This window comes from Acinonyx jubatus, chromosome B4 (assembly GCF_027475565.1).
Source record: "Acinonyx jubatus isolate Ajub_Pintada_27869175 chromosome B4, VMU_Ajub_asm_v1.0, whole genome shotgun sequence".
NCBI lineage: Eukaryota > Metazoa > Chordata > Mammalia > Carnivora > Felidae > Acinonyx > Acinonyx jubatus.
This window is the reverse complement of record NC_069387.1, coordinates 63391781-63405765: the sequence shown is the minus strand read 5'-3', so window position 1 is coordinate 63405765 and position 13985 is coordinate 63391781. Positions and strand designations below refer to the sequence as shown.

At 37.5% G+C, this 13985-nt stretch overlaps 1 protein-coding gene and 1 long non-coding RNA gene across 5 annotated transcripts in view; one reads left to right on the top strand and one right to left on the bottom strand.

Annotated features, from left to right (window-relative positions):
* Window positions 1–13985, bottom strand: part of FGD4 (FYVE, RhoGEF and PH domain containing 4) — a 241886-nt gene that overhangs the window by 167048 nt on the left and 60853 nt on the right. The gene's annotated exons all lie outside the window — the stretch shown is intronic.
* LOC113593014 (uncharacterized) overlaps window positions 1–13985 on the top strand; it is a 34979-nt gene that overhangs the window by 6436 nt on the left and 14558 nt on the right. The gene's annotated exons all lie outside the window — the stretch shown is intronic.

The window sequence follows — 13985 nt, the reverse complement described above, 5'->3', positions numbered from 1 at the left end:
CTGGACACCTGTCACGTGGCTAAAATTTTTTAAAACCTACGGAGAATACTGGCAAAGAAGTGGAACACCCAGAATATTCACACACTACAACCAGTATGGAAAAATTTTAGGCTAACATCTCCTAAAGTTTAACGGATGCCTACCCCATGACCCAATAATTCCACTAAAAGACACGTACAAAATGTTCATAGCACCATTCATCATAATAGTCAATGCCCGTCAATGGCAAAATGGAAATAAACTACTAATCACAATGAACAAAATTACTGCTACAGTGTGCAATGGATTGGCCACAAGCTTTGGAAATGAATGATCTTGGACATGAATTTCAGTTTACCATGTAGGACTAAATATGCAGATATGAGTACAAAGCCTCAAAAATCTGCTTTCTCCATCTGAAAAACAGGGTCATAACCATCTTACAAGACAATTCTGAGGATCAGAAATAATGTGCCTATAAAGCAAAGCACTATGTCTAATAGGTGTTCAGTAAACAGGAAGACTGGGATTTAGGCAACAGCACTTCTATCACTCAGGATCAATACCAGTCTTTTTTATACATAAACTCTTTTCCTGTAAAGATAATGTTCCACCTGACCTGCCAAACCAATTTGTAGCATTGCCAACTCAGTCATCGGTGAAACTATACAAGAACCAGGTCATGGCATTTTATTATTCAGCTACTTTATAAACCCACATGTAATTGCAGCTGTCAGTTCTAATGCCAGAGGATCAAATGAGTTGGAAAGATTAAACAAATGGGCAGGAGAAATGCCAACAAGTGTATAAACTGGATAGGAGTCCAACTGGTTCAGTTACAAAGTTGATCCTTAGAGAACACTAAGTGCACTGTATGCACTCTGAAGAGAAGCACGTGCAGGTTACAATGCCCAAAAAACAAAAGAATGAAAATGGGGACAAAAGTCCTTTATTATTACTATGGTTGTGAGCGTAATCCTGAGTCTCCTTTAGTCTTAAAAATAAGTCTATTCATACTTGTCGTTAGAGAATAAAACATATAGTCCTATAGTAAATCTCACTTTGGCTTCTTTTTAGTATAAAATATGTGTATACGTGTGTGTGTATAAGATCTGGTATTTTGTAGCAACCAGATCCTAAATTTTAAAGTTTTAATAAATATTAGGAGAAATGGCTATTTCTAAGTATAACACATAGTCAGTAATATTTTACTCATTTATAAAGAAAAGTCAGGATATTAACTTGTATTGGCATCTAAACTAGTAAGGGGAAGGCAGAAGCAGGGCAAAGTAAAAAAATCTTCTGAAATCTTGAAATCAAATTAAAACATTTTTTTTTCATTTTATTTATTTTTAGAGAGAGAGAGCACAAGTGGGAGACAAGGTAAGAGGGTAAGAGGGAGAGAGGGAGAGAGAGAGAGAAAGAGGGAGAGAAACTCAAGCAGGCTCCATGCTCAGCACAAAGCCCGACACAGGGCTTGATCCTATGACACTGTGATCATAACATGAGCCGAAATAAAGAGTTGGATGCTTACCTGACTGAGCCACCCAGGTGCTGCTTGAAATCAAATTTTCTGATCCAAAATAACTCCTTGAAGAGTAAGGCTCCAAACTTTTATATTTTGACTTTATATTCATACACCCCAGCTAGTTCTAGTCTATTAAAATTAATTATTATGCCTATCAAGTTTTAAAAGTAAGATATAGTTGAGAAATTATGAGTATTTCAAAGTACTCTAAACTCAGTTCTATTCATTCCACAAGAAAGGTCAGTAGTCCATCTTGGTGCAAGTCAGTGACATAGGGGCTCTATACAATGGGAATGAAGAACAAGAAGCTTTTTCTTTCTTGTGTGGCTGAATTACAGGGAGAATCCCAGTCCATTTCTAACCTAGTAAAACAAAGAAAAACTTTGGCCAAAGCCTTGTGAATCTGTTTTTTTCCCCAGGCACCATATTTTTATAGCCCATGCTTGATTTATTTTGCTGCATGGATCTAGTTTTCCATTTACATGAGGTTGGACATAGAAGAACCAACCTTAGTTAGGGGAGTCCTCTTTCAGTTTTCTTCAATGAACCATTTATTTTGCAAAAGTTCTACAAATTCCACTCCAGTTTATTTCTCTAAATAAAGCAATGCCCCCCACCTTTGAAAAACAGCAAGTGCATAGACTGCCTGACACACAGAAGTAAAAGTTTAAAAAAATGTGAGATCCATAAGTTTAAGCCAGCATTGCACCCAACACATTTGTTTAAAATCCTAATTCAGTGTTTTTCCTTAAAATTCTAAGGTCAGGCTATATGATAAATCAAGAATATAAGTACAGTGAGATTTCCCCCACCCCAGGCACTTTGCAAGATAGTCTTTAATTAAATATGATGGTGTCCTCACTTATTTATAATCCAAAATGTTGAAAAAAATTTAAATATCTAACAATAGAGGACATGTTAACTAAAGTAATACTTTTTAACAGAATCATACAACTACTGAATTTTTACTAAGAATTTTTAGTAACATGAGATAATTCCATGTTACATGGGAGGGGATCCACATAAAATAGGACCCCAACTGGGGCACCTGGGTGGTGGCTCAGTCGGTTAAGCGACCAACATCGGCTCAGATCATCATCTCACGGTTCATGAATTCAAGCCCCATGTCGGGCTCTGTGCTGACAGCTCAGAGTCCGGAGCCTGCTTCAGATTCTGTGTCTCCTTCTCTCTCTATTCCTCCCCTGCTCGTGCTCGGTCTCTCTCTCTCTCTCTCTCAAAAATAAATAAAGATTTTTAAAAAATTAAAAAAAATAAAAATAGGACCCCAACTCTGTAAAACAGATACAAAGAAACATACATCAAAATGTTGGCAATAGTTACACCTAGATGTTTATTTTCTTTCTTATCAAGAAAAATCTGTTTAAAATTGTTTTTCTGAACAAACACATTTACTTAAAGTGGCTTTTCAGTTAACTACAAAAGACCAGGAGAACATTATAGCCCCAATGACAGAAGGATCTAGTCAACTGGACTTCAGATCCTAGTATGTAATTTCAAGAAATCCTTAAACTTGCACATTGCCAATGTACCTTGCTAATGTTTTAGTAGTAGAGAGAATTTTATTCCCAAATAACTGATGACTAAGAGAATATTAAGTACACAAATAAGTTCTAAGAAATTGACTAAAGTATAGTTTTTGTGTATTAGAAACCAAAGAAGGCAAGAAATGGGAATTAGAAATAGAAGGAAAAAGCTTAACATAAAAAGTCTCAGATCAGAAAGGTCAACAGTTTCACTCAAAGCACAGCTTACATTCACCACCCTCAGAGAACATTGCTATGCCATGAATCCTACAGAGAAAGGCCATTACCTCAAGGAATCACATATGGACCATAAAGTACATTATGTCCTAAAACCACACCACAAAACCATTCTAAACAAGAGCTGTGATAATTTCAGTAGTGAAAAAATGACTTATCATTTAATAGTAATCAAAAAGACAAAAACCAGTTACTTCATCTACTCACCTACTTTGTATATTCAAAACTTCACGTTTTTAACCTGAGATACCTCGGAAATAGAAATTGCAAAAATAAAATACTCACAGCCCCCCATAAAGGATCTTTTTCCAACAACATCCAGTGCTGCCTTTTATTCTTCTGATCAATCATAATTATTTCCTGCTTGTGGAGGAATTATTTGTATCTATAATTTATGGGTAAAACCTACAGGTCTGTATTTAGACACCAGACACGCACACATCCTCCATTTGACATGAAGAACTAACTAATGGGAAGTGCAGAACTAGGTTTCATAACTCTTCTAGCACTGATGCAGCTTCAAAGACCTACGCAAGTACGGCATTTCAAAATTCCATGAAGGTATTTCAAAATGCAGTGAGAGAGCTCTTCAATACTATGGTGGAATGGGAAGGATGGGCCCAAGGACATGTGATTTTACTGTAGTTACAGCCTTTAGATTTAAAACAGACTATCCTTTAAAAATAGGTTTTAAAAGGTCTTAGAAATTGTTTTCATATTCATTAGAAGTCATAAGAAATGTCGAATACTGAGACAGTGAAAGAGTGTTTAAGCTCTCTGCCTCTCTGGAGCAAAAGACCCTTCTATTCCTTTCCTAGGTCACCTAACAATCTCAAATAACTTCATAAAAGCAACAGGATTTTAAAGGAGATAAGGGGCAGGGGGCAGTACCTAGATGGCTCAGCTGGTTGACCATCCAACTCTTCATTTCGGCTCAGGTCACAATCTCAGTTTGCAGCTTCGAGCCCCACGATGGGCTCTGTGCTGACAGCATGGAGCCTGCTTGGGATTCATTCATTCATTCATTCATTCATTCATTCATTCATTCTCTCTCTCTCTCCACCTCCCCTCTCTCTGCTCCTCCCCCTATTTGCTCGTGTGTACTGTCTCTGTCTCAAAATAAACTGTAACAAATAAAAAATAAATAAGGAAAGTTGCGAATGAGCAGATTTCTCATCCTTGCCACGTTTATAAGGGAAAATTACTGAAGTCCATGCTTTACTTCATAATTCACACAGACATCTCAAACACCCAGGGGCGGCGCCTGGATGGCTCAGTTGGTTAAGTGTCCGACTTCGGCTCAGGTCATGATCTCGCAGTTTGTGAGTTCAAGCCCCGCACTGGGCTCTGTGCTGACAGCTCCCAGCCTGGAGCCTGCTTCAGATTCTGTGTCTCCCTCTCTGCCCTCCCCCACTCACACTTTGTCTCTTTCTCAAAAATAAACAAACATCAGAAAAAATTTAAAAACACCTAATTGTTTACTACAACATGAGTTCAGCATTTACATAATAATCCCAATGTTAACTTCCGTTTCATGTACTATTTAGATGATGTTGTCAGCATCAAAGTCTAACATCAAGACTAAGTTCACTTTGCAATATCACTTTTTCAAACTACTATGTGTCTGAAAGAATGACAAACTGAAAATAGTAGATTACCTTAAAGAATTTGATAATACTTGAGGAAATTTTGATGCATAGAAAAAGCATTTAATGTAGCTTATGAATCAACAAGTGCAATCATGGAGGAAACTACTTGGCAAAATACATTAAAATCACAAAGTCTTAGAAATTTAGAAATCCTCTCATTATATGGATGAGAAAACTGAGGCCAAGGGTGCTAAGGTAGGTGTAGACATACTGACATCAGGGAGACAAGCTATAAACATTCCAGATCTTCTTACAGACTTTTTAAAGTACCTTTCTGAATTAGTTCTTTCTCAAACATGCTGTTTTCTGGTGTATTTTCAAGGAGTGGTGATTTTCAGGGCAAGTCACGTACTGGCAACAATCTCTTGCTGTCAGTGAATATTATTATCAGCTTTGAAAGCTGATCTCTATGAAGTGAAAGATAAGGAGAAATGGCATGTTCATACAGTAGTGGTGGTATCCAACTGAGGACGAATGCTTTGCAAACGTCACCGATCCAAGCCACCCTCCCCACCCAGATCAGCCAAGGGCTGGGGTGTCCTCTGCAGAGTCAGGGTAGGTTTGCACAGGAAGTGTTGGTGTATGTACTCAGTCTTGGGTGATGAAGTCAAATGAGGATGTCAGCATTTTTGGTTCCCTTCAAACTGACCACATGCCAGTGAACTATTGCCTAAAATTGCAACCGTCCTCCTCCGCTACATTACCAAGGCCGGAAGGGTCCTAATGAGTATGGTGGCTCTGGTTCTTGACCTTTTTTTTTTTTTTTTCAATGTTTTTAGCAGAGTAGTAAGCAAAGAAAAAAGAAAATTCGTACAAAATATTTTCTGATAATTTGACCTTGTATAATGAAGATTTTTTTTTAATTAATCTTTATAATTAAGGCTTCTCATTACTGTTCACTTCCGATATTATGTGGCTATAGTTGTAGAAATGGGTTGCAAAAAATGCACTGAAATAACATTTCTCTCATAAATGTGTGGGTTTTTTTTTTCAGTTTGGCTGTTTATATTTTATAAAAACAGATTTATGTGTCTTGGCTTTAAATCAAGTGATTTTGATCAATTTAGTCATACTCTAGATGCTAATTAAATTTGAAAGTGGCTTTAGAAACCATGATTATCAACCAATGTGTTATAAAGTTAAAATTAGTACCCTACCTCCAAAAAACATTATGGGGCTAAAAATAAATCTTTAGAAAAGCAAAAAGAGCTATTTATTTGCTCCTAACACCATCATCCTATGCCATGTCTTGATAAAATTAAAATTATCATCAGTAACTACAGCTGTATACTTATGTGTCCTTCTCATAACGACCGTAACAAAGGTGTCAGGGGCCCCATTTTACAGATCGTAAAAGTGAAAAATAATGGTAAGCAGCTCCCAGCAGAACTGTGATTCAGACCCTGCGTTGTTTAACTTCAAAACCTGGTCTCTAAAATCCAAATGTCTGCTTAGTCTCCCAGAGACTTCTTGAAATTATTAAGCTGGTACAAACTAAGAAAACTTTTTACCCTGTCTGCGCTTTCTTGTATTTAACTCCAAGCTCAAAACCTAAAACTGTTCATACCTGGTAAACTTCCCCTTCCTACTTCATGTGACCTTTTCATAACCAAATTCCCCAAAACTTTTTTTTTAATCTACTTGGAAGCCAATATTTGACCAATGATCCTACAAATGTAGGATCATTTTGAATAATTCACCCCATAGCCCACCCAAGCAATAGTCAGTTTTATCTTAGTTTGATTATTGGTCACGAAAATGGGAAGAGCACATTTGTCACTTTCTCAAGGTCACTTTGAGCTAGAAATATAATTCTGGTTTAAGGTCTGGTTGCTAAACCACGCTTCCTCTGCAATAGCGAGCTACCATTGGTAGACTGGTCACTAAGAAACGAAAAACAACAAGAAGTATGAGATATTTCAAATATATATATATATATTTTTGCTGATCTCTTTCCTCTACTTGTCCCTCCTCTATATTTTTCCCATTTCATATATATTTTATATTGTGATTATGGGAAGAAACTCCAACTGCTTTGGCAAATAAGGAAAAAGCTTATTCCTATTTCAAACATGAAGCAAAGTTTCATTTCCTTTTATTAAAATATGGTATATAGCCTCAAAAAGTATGACATTTTCAAAAAGCATCATGTTAAATCCATTTCTTCTATTTAAATTTTATTGGTACAGACCATTATCTTTTGACTTATAACTTTAAGACAGTTCACTAAGAAACACGTAGCTACCAACACATGGGAATTGGCACCGTAGAGGATCTGGTCTGAACTCGCACCGCCAACTGAATTTCTGTGGTGATGGATATGTTCTGTATTTGTGCTATAGAATAAGGTAGCCACGTGAGCACTTGAAACAAGTAACCAGGGAATTAAGTTAACATCATTTTAGTGCATTTAAATTTTAATTTTAAAAGCAACCAGTGGCTGATGGACAGCTTAGGCCTAAGGTCTGGATATCTTTTTTTTTTAACTTTTTATTTTGAATTATTATGGACTCACAGGAAATTGCAAAAAAAGTACAGAGAGGTCCAGTTTCCCCTAATGATTACATCATATTATATTACTATAGTACAATATCAAAACCAGGAAACCGACTTTGGCACAATATGTGTGTTTAGTTCTGTGCCACTTTATCACTGGTATAGATCTGCATCAGCACAACCACAATCACGACACTCAAGGATTCTGCCATCACTAAGAGCTCCTTCATGTTAGCCATTCCTAGTCATCACCAACACCTTTCTCTTCACTGTTCCTAACCTCTGGCAGCCACTATTCTGTTCCCTATTCCTATCATGTAGTCATCTACAGCACACTGTATATAGTGGAAACACACTGTGTGTGACTGACGTTGGCTTGTTTCATTCAGCATAATGGTCTTAGGACCCTCTCGGGTTTTTCCATGTATCAATAGGCTGTTCCCTTGTACTGCTGTGTAGAATTCCATAGTGCAGTTGTACTAAAGTCAGTTCAGCCATTCACATGTTAATGACCATTAAATTGCTTACAGTTTTTGGCAACGACAAATAAAATTGCTATGAACATTCTTGTACGGTCTTAGTGTGGATCTAAGTTTTCATTTCTCTGGGATAAATGCTCAGAAGTACAACTGCTAGATTGTATGATGAGTGTCCACACGTGCCTATCCTCATTTATCATCTGAATATCTTCATGTTGTTTGCCCATTTTCTAGTGAGATTGTTAGGGTTTTCGTTTTCCTGTTCAGTTTTGAGAGGTCTTTATATATATCCTAGATAGAGTTCTTTGTCAAACATTGGGTTCTCAAATATTTTTTCCAGCTATAGCTTGTCTTTTTGCCATTTTAACAGTCACACAGCCAAAAGTTTTAAACTGATGAAATCCTACTTATCCATTTTTTGCTTTAATGATTTATGCTTTTGGGATCATGGTTAAGAACTTTTTGGTAAGTCCTAGGTCTAGAAGATTTTCTCCTAGGTTTTCTTTTAAAAGTTTTATAGTTATAGGGCAGCTGGGTGGCTCAGTTGGTTGAGTGTCTGACTTCGGCTCAGGCCATGATCTCACAGTTCGTGAGTTTGAGCCCCATGTCGGGCTCTATGCTGACAGCTCAGAAACTGGAGCCTGCTTCGGATTCTGTGTCTCCTTCTCCTTCTGCCCCTCCCCACTCACGCTCTGTCTCTCTCTCTCTCAAAAATAGACACACATTGTTAAAAAAAATTTTTAAATAGTTTACAGTTTTATGTCTTACGTTTAAATTAATGACTTATTTTGAGTTAATTCACATATATAGTCTAAGGTTTAGGTTGAAGTTATTTTTTTTTTCCATAGATATCCAATTGCTCTAATATTATTTGTTTAAAAGACACACTGTATTACTTTTGCACCTTTGGCAAAAGCCCCCTACTTGTGTGGGGCTAATTCTGGGTTTTCAATTCTGTCGCACTGACCTATTTGTTTCTTACTCTGACAATACCAGTCTTGATTACTGTAGCTATATAATGTCTTAGAGTGATTCTCCCCGCATTATGCTTCCTTCTCAAAACTGTTTTTTTTTTTTTTAATTTTAATTTTTTAGCTGTTTTGGTTACTTTGCCTTTCCATGTAAATTTTTAGGATAATCTTATCTACACCCATAAAAAATCTTGCTAGAATTTTAACAGGAACTATATTAAACCTATATACAGCAATTTGGGAGAACTGTCCTCTTTATTAAGAATCTTCCAATCCACGAACACAATATGTCTTAGATTTTTCTTTCTTTCTTTTATTTCTGTCATCAGCACTTTGTAGTTTTCATGGGTATATCTTTTAAAAACAACCCAAACAATGGCCCAGAAATAGCTTATAAATGCTACCAAAATAAAAAGTGATAGGCCAAACAGGTTTTGGAAATCAAAGAGATCTGGAGTAACTAAAATTAAAAATCAGGAATCGCATAAACACATTTATTTGGGGCAAATAAGCAGATTTTGCTGAAAGGCTGGCTTCACATAATTTACAAAGAAATAAAAAGGCACCACAGGGAATTTTGCAAGTAAAACTGTAAAAAGGACAGATTGGAAGCTTAAAGGATAGAGTTACATACCCTCTAGTTATATGCAGCACTTCTTGCCTTTTTTGATTATATTTCTTCTAGGTTTCAAACCTGTGCATTACATGTGCATGTTATCATCTTCTAAACTGTTGGTCATGAGCATTATGCCAGGGAAGTTTGACAATGGCATCTAGAAGGATTCTTCTAAACACATGTATCATGTCATCTTATCCATACTATCCATAATTTCCCTCCTGAATAGGTCACTCCACCAGACTTGGTAGGGTATGAGGAGAGTAAGGAAGAAAAACATAAAGAGACGAATCAAGGAAAGAACAAAAAAGGAGGAAGTACATTACTAGTCAACTTGACAACTACTTACATGCAGGAGAGTGAAAAACTAAAAGTAAGGGAAAGTAGTGCTGCCCCATTTTTACAAATGATCAAATTAGAGAAAAAATATTCAACTTATGTTTAACAATATCTTATCAGTATTATTAAGATAATGTACAACCCAAACCAGAGGTGCGTGGGTGGCTCAGTGGGTTAAGCGAATCCAACTCTCGATTTCGGCTCAGGTCATGATCTCACGGTTGTGACATTGAGCCTGGTGTTGGGTTCTGTACTGAGCATGGAGACTGCTTGGGATTCCCTCTCACACTCTCTCTCTGCCTTCTCCACTCGCTCACTCAATCTCTCTTTCAAAATAAATAAACATTAAAAAAAAAAAAAGATTATAACCCAAACCAAAAGCATTCAATCAAATGTTCAATTCTAAGTAAAAATAGGAACTAAAGGTCAAAGATTTAATACCAGTCAGATTCTATTAATTTTAAAATATGCCTGTAAGGCGTATTTAAACTCTGTTGAATCACTATTGTAATAAAGCACTAAGTCTGATTTTTTTTTTTTTTTTGATGGAGTTCCAATGTGGATAGAGAAAAATTTACTAACATAAGTGCTTTACACATTCAGGAAGCCACTTATGAGCCTGTATGAGCAAACTTCATACATAATTTGGGTGAATAAGCAGGACCAGAGGGAGTTTCTGCCATCGGTCTTGTCCTCTCTTACCAATCTGGAAACAGCTGCAAAAGCTCCAAATGGTAGAAAATCTTGGGAATTCTTTCCCCCCCACTATTCACTTCTGCCTTTACCACAATCATTTCTACAATGCAGTGAGTTTGCCTTTCATTGTTCACAACTCCTGAATAGCATTTAGTCCTGACTCTAGGGAGGAAAGTCTATAGAAAGGGGTTATTTCTCTACCTTTGGTAATATATAAGACAACCTTTACCAAAAATAACTAGCTCAATTTTCAGACCAATTAAAATATATAAATGCATTCAGACATCCCTGTCACATACAAATCTTGGCATAACCCAAGTGCTAAAGACTATATTCTGTTAATGAGTTTAATTCCATGGAAAAAAAAATGACTTTTGTCAACCAGTGAAATACAACATTTAAAATCTCCACAGGGGTGCCTGGGTGGTGTAGTCAGTTGAACATCTGACTCTTGGTTTCGGCTCAGGTTGTGATCTCAGTTTGTGGGTTCAGGCCCCGCATCAGGCTCTACGCTGACAGAAGCAGAGCCTGCTTGGGATTTTCTCTCTCCTTCTCTCTATGCCCCTTCCTGACTTGCACTCTATCTCAAAATAAACATTTAAAAAAATATAGTTTCCACAAACACATTGAATTCTACTCCTGTTAACTAAAACTTAAATTAAAAAAAAAAAAGAAAAATCTGATGAGGTTTTCCCACTGCTTTGATTAAAACACACATACACAAGTAAAATTTTTAAATAATAATAAAAAAATAAAATTTCCGCAAATGTTGAGAGGCTAGTTATATGTAAATGTTTCTCTTAGCCTCCTTCCAAACCTTGAAACTTTCTCCAGCTAACAATTACTTTTCACCAACTTATAACTTAAGCCAAGAGTGCCTTTCCAATAGTACAAACAAACAAACAAAATATATCCCTAACAGACTGGGGCGGGTTGATGACAGCCTCAAATTCTTTGCCACTATTTTCATACCAAGAGGTAGGGTCATTTATCACCTCTTTGAATGACTCCATCAAACAGAAAAGAACAGAAATGACATTGCACCAGCTCTGAGCTAAATCTTTAAGAGGTCTGGCAACTTCTGCTTCCTTCTTTTTGGAGTCCAGCTGCCACATTATGAGAAAGTCCAAAGAGCCACATGCATGAGAAAGGCCTCCATGGAAGAGAATGAAGGTCCAGCTGACAACTCCAGCTAAGATCACAGCTGACAGTCAACAGTCAACACCAAGTTGCCAGCCCTGTAAGCGAGCGACCTTGGAAATAAATCTTCCAGCTCTAATCACGCTGTCCCAGCAAACAGCACACGGACCAGAAAGGAGCCATCCTTACCAAACCCCAGCCAGATCCCAAAGCTGTGAGCAAGAAAATAGTTGTTGCCTTAAGCCATGAAATTTGACGGTGATTTGTTAGGCAGCAATAGATAACAAAATTTGGTACCAGAAGTGGGACTGTAACAAAAACCTAAAATCTATACCAGCTTGAGTCTCAGTGATGGGCAGAATCAAGAAGGGTCTCTAGGAGACAGTTAATAAAGATCTGAAAAACATGAAGAAATGCTGCTGGTGGCTAAAGAAAGGGAGTCTACATCCTGCACTGACAGAATAACTAGCAAACCCAAAGCATGCAATAGCACGGAAATAGAAAGGGCACCTAACAGATTCATGCATCAGACTATGGAGAATTTCAGCAAGAATGCTGAAAGTACTAAGTGGTTCATGTTAGCCGCCTATGATAAAATACAGGAGTAGTGAGATGAACTAAAAAGGAACCGTTTGGTTCCTTTTCAAGAAGAATTTAGAGGAAATATAGAGGAGCCAAACTTGATGGGTTCAAAATAAAACCATTCCTCATTTCAGCATCTTAGCACAAAGTAAGCTCAAAGTGAGACATGGCTCAAGGCCAAAATCAAATCCTGTGTTGCCAGTAAGATGTGGCCTCAACCTTTTTTGAGCTATCAAAGATGTTAGGTGCTTGGTTCCTCATAGACTATGTTAGACCAGTGGTTCTAAAACTCTGTGTGCACCAGACTCAGCTGGGGTTGAGGCATGGGTGTTAAAACCCAGACTGCTGCACCCAATTTTCAGGTCTGGAATGGGGTCTGACCTCTGTAGTCTCCAGGTGATATTAATGCTGCTGCTACAGAGACCACACTTTGCAAATCACAGAGCTAGACCAAAAGGCTGTGAAGAATTTTCAGTGTGATTCTAAGAACCATCTCTCCTAGACAGTAGAGCTCGTAAGACTCTTAAAGATATTTTCATATAACCCCTGACTTAAAGGCAGTTCAAGGTAGACCCCTGTCTCAAAGAGATTTGTGGGAATGGTTTGTAATGTTGTGAACCCAAAGAGATCTGTGAGAACACACATAAAAACTCTGAAAAACATATCAACGGAAAGAGCATTGGTGTGGACTAAAGAGACATTTCAAAATGAAAAATACCAGGGCCCTTATTCAGGCAGGAAGAGGCTACAAATATAAGTCATTTCTTATGGAAAAGTAAGATTCAGAGGACATAACCAAGAGCCTAGAGGGCGGAGACCAGAGCCACGAAGAACCACCCCAGTTAGAAACTTTTCACGAAACCATTGACATTTACCTAGCTGGATTTTAGAACCGCTGTGGACCAGGGAGGGCGCTAGGTGTCTCCCATTTCCCTGTTCTGTGTTTTCAAAAAAAAAAAAAAAATAACAGCATTACTGAGATATAATTCACCTACCATATAATTTACCCAAAGTTTGCAACTCAGGTTTTTAGGATATTCACAGATACAAGCAAGTTACTTTTAAAAAATTCCGTTACCGGGGTGCCTGGGTGGCTCAGTCGGTTAAGCATCCGACTTTGGCTCAGGTCATGATCTCGCGGTCCGTGAGTTCGAGCCCCGCGTCAGGCTCTGTGCTGACAGCTCAGGGCCTGGAGCCTGTTTCAGATTCTGTGTCTCCCTCTCTTTGCCCCTCCCCCGTTCATGCTCTCTCTCTGTCTCAAAAATAAATAAAAGTTAAAAAAAAAAATTAAAAAAAAATTCCATGACCTCAAAAGAAACCTGTACTCTTTAGTTATCATCCCCATATACCCATCCCACCCATATACTCAGCTCTAAGAAGCTGCTAATCTACTTTGTCTTTATAGATTTGCCCATTCTGGACATTTCATATTGATGGAATCATACACTATGTGGTCTCCGTGACCCACTTCTTGCACCTAGCACATTTTCAAGGTTCATCCACGTTGCAATATGTATCAGTACTTCATTCCATTGTATGGATACACTACATTTCATGTATCTGTTCATCAGTTGATAGATATTTGAGTTGTTTCCACCTTTTGGCTATTATAACCTTATGTTATATTCCTGTATAAGTTTTGGGTGGACATATGTTTTCTCTTGGATATACACTTAGGAAAGGTCAAATGCTAACTATGTTTAACCTTTTGTGGAACTGCCAGACTGTT